The sequence below is a fragment of the Juglans microcarpa x Juglans regia genome, chromosome 8D (genome assembly GCF_004785595.1).
Source record: "Juglans microcarpa x Juglans regia isolate MS1-56 chromosome 8D, Jm3101_v1.0, whole genome shotgun sequence".
In the NCBI taxonomy this organism is placed as follows: Eukaryota; Viridiplantae; Streptophyta; class Magnoliopsida; order Fagales; family Juglandaceae; genus Juglans; species Juglans microcarpa x Juglans regia.
Genome location: NC_054608.1, coordinates 13,862,717 through 13,871,575, shown reverse-complemented (window position 1 = coordinate 13,871,575; position 8,859 = coordinate 13,862,717).

The window sequence follows — 8,859 nt, the reverse complement described above, 5'->3', positions numbered from 1 at the left end:
TAGGCTAGACAACATCTCCTGTGAATCCCTTCAATGGAACAAGTGTTGGCCGCAGGCGAGCAGGATCAACACCCATGAGGCAAAAGGCATCCCAAAAGAGGATGTTTGCAGAACTGCCATTATCGACGAGGATCCTCAAGAGGGTAAAGTTGGTGACCAACAATGTGACACAATCAGTGCATCATCATGTGGTTGAAGGATCCCTTCCTCATCGGCCTTTCCAAAGGAGATGACTGGGGTCTTGCCACTCTCTCTCCCGAGTTGATGCTCTTCTACATATATCTCCTAAAAGCGTGCTTTCCTCGCATGCGCTTTTCTTCCAGAAGATGTCGGCCCTCCTCCAGCGAACCCTCCTACAATGGTTCAAATTTCTCCTAATGGAGGTCCTTGACTTAGGGGTGTTATAGATTGGTCTTGCCGAACTTCCCGCCTCTCCTACCTTCTCAGGCTCTCGCTATTCCTTCTTCTCCGGTCACTTCGGCTTCGACCACACTCTTAATTGCCTCGTCGGTCCTGCTTGTTTGCCCACCGGGGTTCATCCCTTCTTCCTCCTAAAGTCTTACATTCTACGGTGTTATGGGTAGTAGTCCTGCCTGTTTACATTCTCCATCTCGCACTCTTACCTCTCGGGTTGGGAGGTCCTTGGCATCCTCTATTGTCAGCGTCGAGCGGCTGTGGTGAGGGCCAACACATTTTGTTGGTAAGGGCCTCTCACACCCACTTTCTTGCCTACTTCGTCTGCCTTTCTCTACTATCTTGGCTTGCGTCGGAGCCTTGGCCTTCTTGTCAGCCCGTTCCAGCTCTGTTCTTCTTGGGGCAGTTAAGGCTCAAAAAGTATCTTCCGCATTAATGAACCCATCGATCTAGACCTTAAACTGTCTCATCGTATTAGGTGTTCTACGTGCCAACTATGCCATGAACGGACTTCGAGGCCAAATTCCTCCCTAAAGGACCGCAAGTGTGATCTTCTCATCCAGCTCATCTGTTGTCATACACTCCTTGTTGAATCGGTACAAATAAGACTTTAGGCTCTCATTCTCTCGCTGCTTAACTATCAGGAGATAAGCTGCTGGTCGTCACCTCTTACGACTGGCCAGGAATTGTATGAGGAAGAGCAGCGAAAAGTCCTCGAAATGGGGAACCGAGTTTGGTGCCAACGATGCAAACCAGGCACGTGCTGCCTCTTTCAAGGTCAAAGGGAAGGTTCAATGTGCGACTTTTCCTGGGCACCCGTGCAGGGTCATGTGTGCCCTAAAGGTGTCCAAATGCTCCAACAGATCTTTAGTTTCATTATACAGGTCAATCTGGGGACCCTGAACTTTGGCGGTAGTGGCATTGCCATCACACTCGCACTGTAAGGTAGGCCAGTGTTGGCGAGCATTTGGTCCATCAAGGATGATGTTCCTACTCTTCTTGCCATTTCTTGATACTTATTGTGATACCCCATATGATATGGATAAGGGTAGGTGGTGTATGGGATCCCACATTGCTTGGGAATGAGAAGTTATTGCTCTTTATAAGGTTCCAATGTGACTCCAATTACATCATTGACTAGTCCTTTTAGAGTATAGGTCATGTGGTTTGGACCTTCCATTGGGGCGTTACAAATAGTATCAGAGCCTATCCCAACTAGAAATATGGGACTTGAGCAGTGCCACCTACAATGGACAGGCCCGATGAGGATGTCGGAAATTTAAGGGGGGTAGATTGTGATACCTCATATGATATGGATAAGGGTAGGTGGTATATGAGATCTCACATTGCTTGAGAATGAGAAGTTCTTGCTCTTTATAAGATTCCAATGTGACTCCAATTGCATCATTGACTAGTCCTTTTGGAGTATAGGTCATGTGGTTTGGGCCTTCCATTGAGTTGTTACAATACCATAACATCACATCACATCAGAGGCCATGTTTAACCCCCGTGGTAGGGTTGTACAAACCCCGGTAGCTAATCGAGCAGAAACAGAATGTGAATCTTCCCCTTATTTATTCTCGGAGCCCCTAGTGTGCACACAGGAAAGACCACTAGAAAAATCACTTTGTTTCCAAAGTGGGTGCACCAGAAACAGAACAGTTGGTACCAACCCAAACAGAAGCCACTATTAGCACTCGTGGTAGGTCAAATAGAACACCATCCACAAACCACATCCCGATTCAGAATGTCATGCCAAAAGTTTTCAGAAATCACATCATATCAAAGTACAGAACATCTTCAGAACAAAACAAAATCAGATCACAAAACATAATTTTATGCACAAACTTTCATATTCGCTCTCTTTTGCACATTTCAGAAGCAAAATGCAAAATAGCTCATGTCTACACCAGTCATGCCAGAAAATACTTTATTCTTAAACAGAATCTCATAAGTAATGCAGAGCAAATAACTGAGGTAGTTCAAATCTCTTTTCATAACAAAACATGCATATTTTCAAAAATTAATCTCAGCCCATTTTATTTTTATGCAAATCTAGCATAGGCACCCCGTTTACCTGGACTTCTTAGTTTTTCAGAATTTCCTCAACAATGCCGAACAAATATTAATCGTTACCTATAAGAATAATCACGTAATTTCCGTAAGTTTTCAATCAATCACGTATTTCAATATTTAAGCCTAAACTTCTAAAATAACCTATTTTAATTCCTCAAAATTTAAAACTCTCATAATCTCAAATTATATCATCACTTTCTAAAATTTTCAATATCCACCATAACCAATGTCAAACTCAAAACACCCATATTTAAACCCGAAACAACTAACATATCTCACAGCATAAACCAATCACACAAACAACTCCATCATCCAATGCAACCGACCCCCTTACTCCTCGGACTCAGTCCGGCACAATCAACCAATTCACAGTAAATATGAGTTAGCGCAAAAATACATTTAAATCTCAAAAATTCTTTGAGAAAATACTTACAATGCTATAATATAATTTTTGAAGGATCACGGAGGTGCTATAAGTGGTGACACAGCAATGGAACAGTGCAAAATGCACTAGGCCGTGGGTCTCAAAAACTCACTTTTGAACATGGACAAACTAAGACTCGAGATTACTAGGGAAGGGCTTAGGGATGTCAGTGAAGCTAATGGTGGTGGTGGTTGGCTGTGGGTGGCGGCATAGGCGGTGGTTGGAGTGCAAAAAGCTCAAAACGGAAATGGGGTTGGATAGACTTCACCGGTGGTGGATTGGAGCTGAGGATGGGTGATTTAGGTTGTTGGGAGGTCGAGGTGATATGGTGAAAAGATGGTGGTCGGTGGTCGTGCGATGGCGGCGCACAAACACAAGAGGTGTCGTGGCTTGATGCGGTGTGTGGGGGTTCACGGCAGCACGAAAGGGGCTGGAAATCAGAGGGTGAGGTCGCCGGCCAGAGGGGAAGCAAACGGGAGGGGCGGTGATGCACAAGGGCGGCGCACGGTGGACGACGCACGGACGGGAGAAGGAGAGGCTCGCGCGGGGGAGAGAAGAGAGAGAGAGAGGAGAAAAGAAAATGAGGGGAAAAAGAAAAAAAGAGGAAAAGAAAAAGAGGAAAAGAAAAAAGGAAAAAGAAAAAGTGAGTGAAAGAAATGAGGTTCAATCCTTATATCTTGGGTCACAAAAGTGATCTAACGAAAATAATTTCAAAACAACGAGTTAAATAAAATAATTTAAACGTACTGACTAGTTAAAATAAAATAATAATAAAAATTTAACAATACAATAATTTTAAAGTCCAACATTAAACTAATTTAAAGTAACGAGCAATTTAAATGCAAAACAATAATTAATACCAAGAAAGCACATCAAAGTAAATTTCACAACTTAAAAATTATAAAATAAATCCAACGAGAAATCTAGTAAATTTAAAACAAGAGAATCAATATTTAAATTAATTAAAAAAATCATTCAATAAAAAAATACACTAAAATACGAGGTATCACACTTATCTTGGAGCTCTTGGAGTTCCTGCTACATTCTTTTTTATCTCCCTCGTCATCCTCCATTATGACTTTATGCGACTCTTCTTCCTGGTTGCGACTTGGCTCCGATTCTTCCGTTGGTCTATGGGGGCCTTCTCGTAAAGCCTCATGTTCTTTCTGCAGTGCTTCTACTTGTGCCATCAACCTTTTCACCAACTCTTCTTTCTCCATATGTGGTGTGTCCAAGGTAACTGATGAGCTCACAAGACCCAAGCTGCCCTAAAGTGTCTCCAGTGTACAAAGCACACTTTTGGGCGTGTTTCGTACGTACTAGGAGGACTCCTCGAACAGTTGGGAGGTTGACTGATTAGTGTGATTTTTATATAATTCTTATTACTCTTTTATTTATAAAAAGTGTCAGTTATCCTTCAATTCTATTGATTTTATTTTATTTCTATATATTTTCTTTATTTTCTTGGCTTTGAAGGAATGAGAAGATTTAGTGTGAAAGGAGAGCATTTTGGTACAAAATGAGAGACTATGGATCCAGACCGACAAGATCTTAAGAGAGCCAAGGAGATTTAGGCGAGGAGACCCAATGACGACCAGACTTGGCGACAAGACTCCGAGCAATTAGATTGGGCGACTAGTTTAAACGACCAACTTAAAAGACTAACCTAAACGATATCGTGGGCAACAACTAGAAAAGGGTTTGAGAGTAATTTGGATCAAGAAAAAGAGAAAGAAATCACATAATGAATCAACAACAAGTCCAAGTTCGAAATGCGCTAGGAGACAGTCTGGACATACTTTAGTGTTTCGATCATAACTTTCTACTCACATATACGATTGATGTGATTCTTGATGGGTTGGAAAACTATCTTATATAAATTTGTCTCTAATTAAGATTTCTAAATTCTAAATCCTGAAGCGCGTAAGAGGCTATCAATATAAGTTCTCAAAGTTATGCCATTTTTTAGGTGGGAATCATGAAAATGTTAGGGTTTCTTTTCTGCATATAAGCATATCATTGGCACGAAATTGAGGAGAGAGTCTGAGTTTTAGAATCCAAAAGTTCAAAGTCCAGTTTCTTAGTTGTGGTTTTTATTCTTTAAGTTTCTTTCAAGGAGGCGGATCTGGAGAGCAGAAGCAAAAGCCGCATGCTTCATCAATCGACTCCAATGAAGAACACTAGTTCTATTCTTTCTCTTTTCAGTTTCATTATGAACTAATTTTATTTTCTAGAGTTTTGATGTAGTCTAGCCTTGAACACACAATTTATATTCTAAGTTATTTTATTTTCAATATTTCCATGATTAAGTATTTATGCCTTGTTCGTAATGCTTGCAATTTTCTAACTAATTGTTGTTCGATCTATTGAATCCCAATGAGACCGAGAGGTGATTTGTGATTAAGAGCTCTAGGATTAAACACCGTTAGTTGAGCAAAAGTAGAGATATTTTATCTAATGTGATTTTGAAGAAAAATTCAAATAACTTAATGAGTCTTCAATCAGTTAGATTCATACAGAGATATGATGGGTTATTAGTTGGAGATATTTTTAATATTATTCGAGAGAAGATATTGAATAGTTAAGGGATTTTTATCATCAACTTGAGATAATTGAAATTCTATAACAATGAAGAATACATTGTGTGGGATTTGATAGATGAAATCAAACGCTTTAAATCTGTTCTTATTATATTTACAATCTTAGATTTTTATGCTCTTTTATTCTTAAATTTAATTTTGTTAAGTATTTCAATTTAATTTAGAAAGTAGAATTTTTCCATTTTTTCGGTTTTCTAAATAGTAATTAATTTAGTAAATTTCAATACTCAATAACAAAAATTAATCTATGTGGGTTCGACATCCATTTTCGTTAAAACACTTTACTACTTGTTACGATTTTGTACACTTGCAAATATTTTCAGCATAACATTGACCGAGGGACATGCAAACATACAAATAAAGAAGGGAGCTCGAGGGTGGTCAAGGGACCCTCCGATGCTTAAGTCAGTTTTCTTTTTTAGGAAGTGTTTACTTTGCCTTAAAAATCTGTGAGTTTGATCATACATTGATTAAGCTTTTATACTAGGTAGTTTAAAGTTCTATTGCTTTCATCCCAAGAAGTTGTCCCATCATGCCTCATGCAAGTCAATCCATCAAGAGGCATGATACCCTAAGGGAAATAATGAATGCATTGTTGAGCTCTGACTCATGTTTCGGCGCCTTCTCAGTCAGGGTCGACGAGTCCCTCTCTCTCCCTTTGCAGGAAGAGTCATGGTTGCTCTTTTGGCACGCATTCCCACAACCGTCACTTTGGTTGCTTCTCAGCCTGCTATAGCGGCGCCCGCCTTTCTTTCCTCAATGTATGAGTCATCGTTACCTCTTCTGCACGCTTCCTTGTAGCCCTTTTGTAGGAACTTGAGGAGTTAGTGTCCCCTCAGCCTGTCTTGGTGGCGCCCACCTTCCTTTTCCCAGGTAATTGGTGGTTGTAGCCTCCCCCGCACACTTCCTAACATCCATGTGTTGGTGATGATTCAAGGCGACTGACAAGTCAGCGTATGTCACCCCTGACCACTTCTATCGGTGCCTCATTATTCTCATCACACTTTCATTCCACTATGTATGATGTGATACGTTTATCCCTATTAAATGATCATAAAGAATCATCTAAAAAATTGAAATTATCCAATAGTAATAAATGTGACATATCTTACATAGTGGGATGAATGTGGGATGATAGTGTGGTGTATAGAATTTTCCTTTTTTAAATTTTTTGTTTGTTGTTTTTTTTTTCACTTTTTTGGTAAATAAATGAAAGGGTATTTATTTTTCAATGTTTTTTTCTTGATTATTATTATTATTATTATTATTATTGTGGCCTAGCTGGTATTAAGTTTATTTTAAGCTTGAAGATTGTGCTTTAAGGAATTTGATGCTCTTCTTCTTCGATTCCGTTGTTATCGCAGGACTACATGGTTGCTTCCAACCACTCATCCACTGTCACGTTGGAGTCCATGGCTTAGCCATCACGAGATGACCTAAGATACCCCATACTGAGTGGTCAATATAGGTGGTGTAATCCCACATTATTTGGAAGAGATGAATTCTTGTTCTTTATAATAATTTTAATGGAATTCTAATTATATTGTTGACTAGTCTTTTTGAAATATAAATATAAATGCAGCTTAGGTCTTTCTAAGAGCGTTACAAATGATATCAAAGCCCACTCCAACCAAAAGTATGAAACTTAAGTCGTGTGATCTATGATGGAAATGGCCAACAACGACATTAGAAATTTAATGAGGAGATTGTGGTACCCGATACCAAGTAATGAGTGTAGGCAGTATATGAGATCCTATATTATTTTGAAGAGAAGTTATTACTCTTTATAATAATTTTAATAAGGCTTCAATTATATTATTGATTAAATTATTTTGAAGTGTAGGTTTAGATGTGACTTTCCTTAAACATTACGGTACCCCATGATTACATTAACAAATTGGACTGTACTACAATACCTAATACCAATCATGATATGTTTTTTTAGAGATCATAAATGGTTTTATTGCATTTATGCCAGTCTTTACAAAGATTTTTGTTAATTTGATTCGCACGTACTGAGATAACTGTTAATAGATAAATATTTTTCTTTCAGGCATGTGAACTATGTGATGAAAGAGTTTATTTTTGTTTTAAATGTAATTAACTGATTAAATTTATATTTTTCCATCAAGCTTAAACTTTTCGAGTAAGTGATGACATAACATAGTCTCAAAGTAAAAGCTTTAGGTTTGAATCCATACTTCTCATTTTACTTCAACTCAATCAAATATTCCGCGTGTTAGGTCGACTTATTAAGGGGAGGAAAACCATCAAGAGTGATGGCTGAATGGCTTTTGGGTTACTCTCATATGGTTTGACATGTATTAGATCATAGATTAAAATCTGAACATAGATTCGACTTAGACTATTAGTATTAGTTGTCTAAGAAATTATTGGATTCTTTCGATTTGGTTCGGAACTATGGCTCAACCCGACTTGAGGGGAAATCTGTGGCTTCCCGCCGTCTAGGCTCCTCTTGTCCTATTTCCAGGAGATATGGTGTTATTATAGTCAGTATAAGGCTAGAAGCTTGGTTGCATATGGATTTTGGACATATACAGATATTGGATAACCAAAGTAAGAGCTCATGGACGACATGTTTTAAAAGTTCTTTCCCTTGTTTAGACCTACTCTAGAGGGTCTTGGTCCACGACCTTTCCAGTGAGTCTCTGCTTCGATTGCCTAACAGTCATGCGTCTGTCTTGTAGTGGATATTCTTCAAGCATATGGCATCTAGCTTAGCTATCCACGTCTTATAAAGCTTTAGGAGTTTAATCTTCCCTGTGAGATGAAAGGCAATAAGATTTAGGGAATGCTTTTTAATATCAAGAAAATTATAAGCACGTACTTTTCTGGATATTACGGAACATAGTTACACTTTTTTAAAATACTGTCAATTAGTAAAAATATTCATATAACTTTTAAATAATTACAACTTTATCATTATCTTATGCATAATTGTATTGCTATTTCACTATGCATCGTTGAAATGATTTTTTTTTATTTATTATATTTACTGAAAATTCTATTAGAATTAATTTTGTTGTTTTTTATTATAAAATTTGATTTGTACTAAAAATATGGTCATGATCTTTAAAAGATCAAATTTTATGTCATTTCTACTTAAAAAAAAACTTTTTAAATTTATTTCTAAACAAATGTAATACATTTGAAATTGCTTTAGACATATGTTCCCGATCAGTAAAATAACTTTTTAACAGTAACACTTATTACTTAGCTCTACAACTATAAGCCTTAAGCTAAAAGCTAAATTACTCATCACAATCCTAAACATGCACTTACGGTTGATTGCTGAAAATTTGAAGGTTTGAAAGAGTCTTTAAA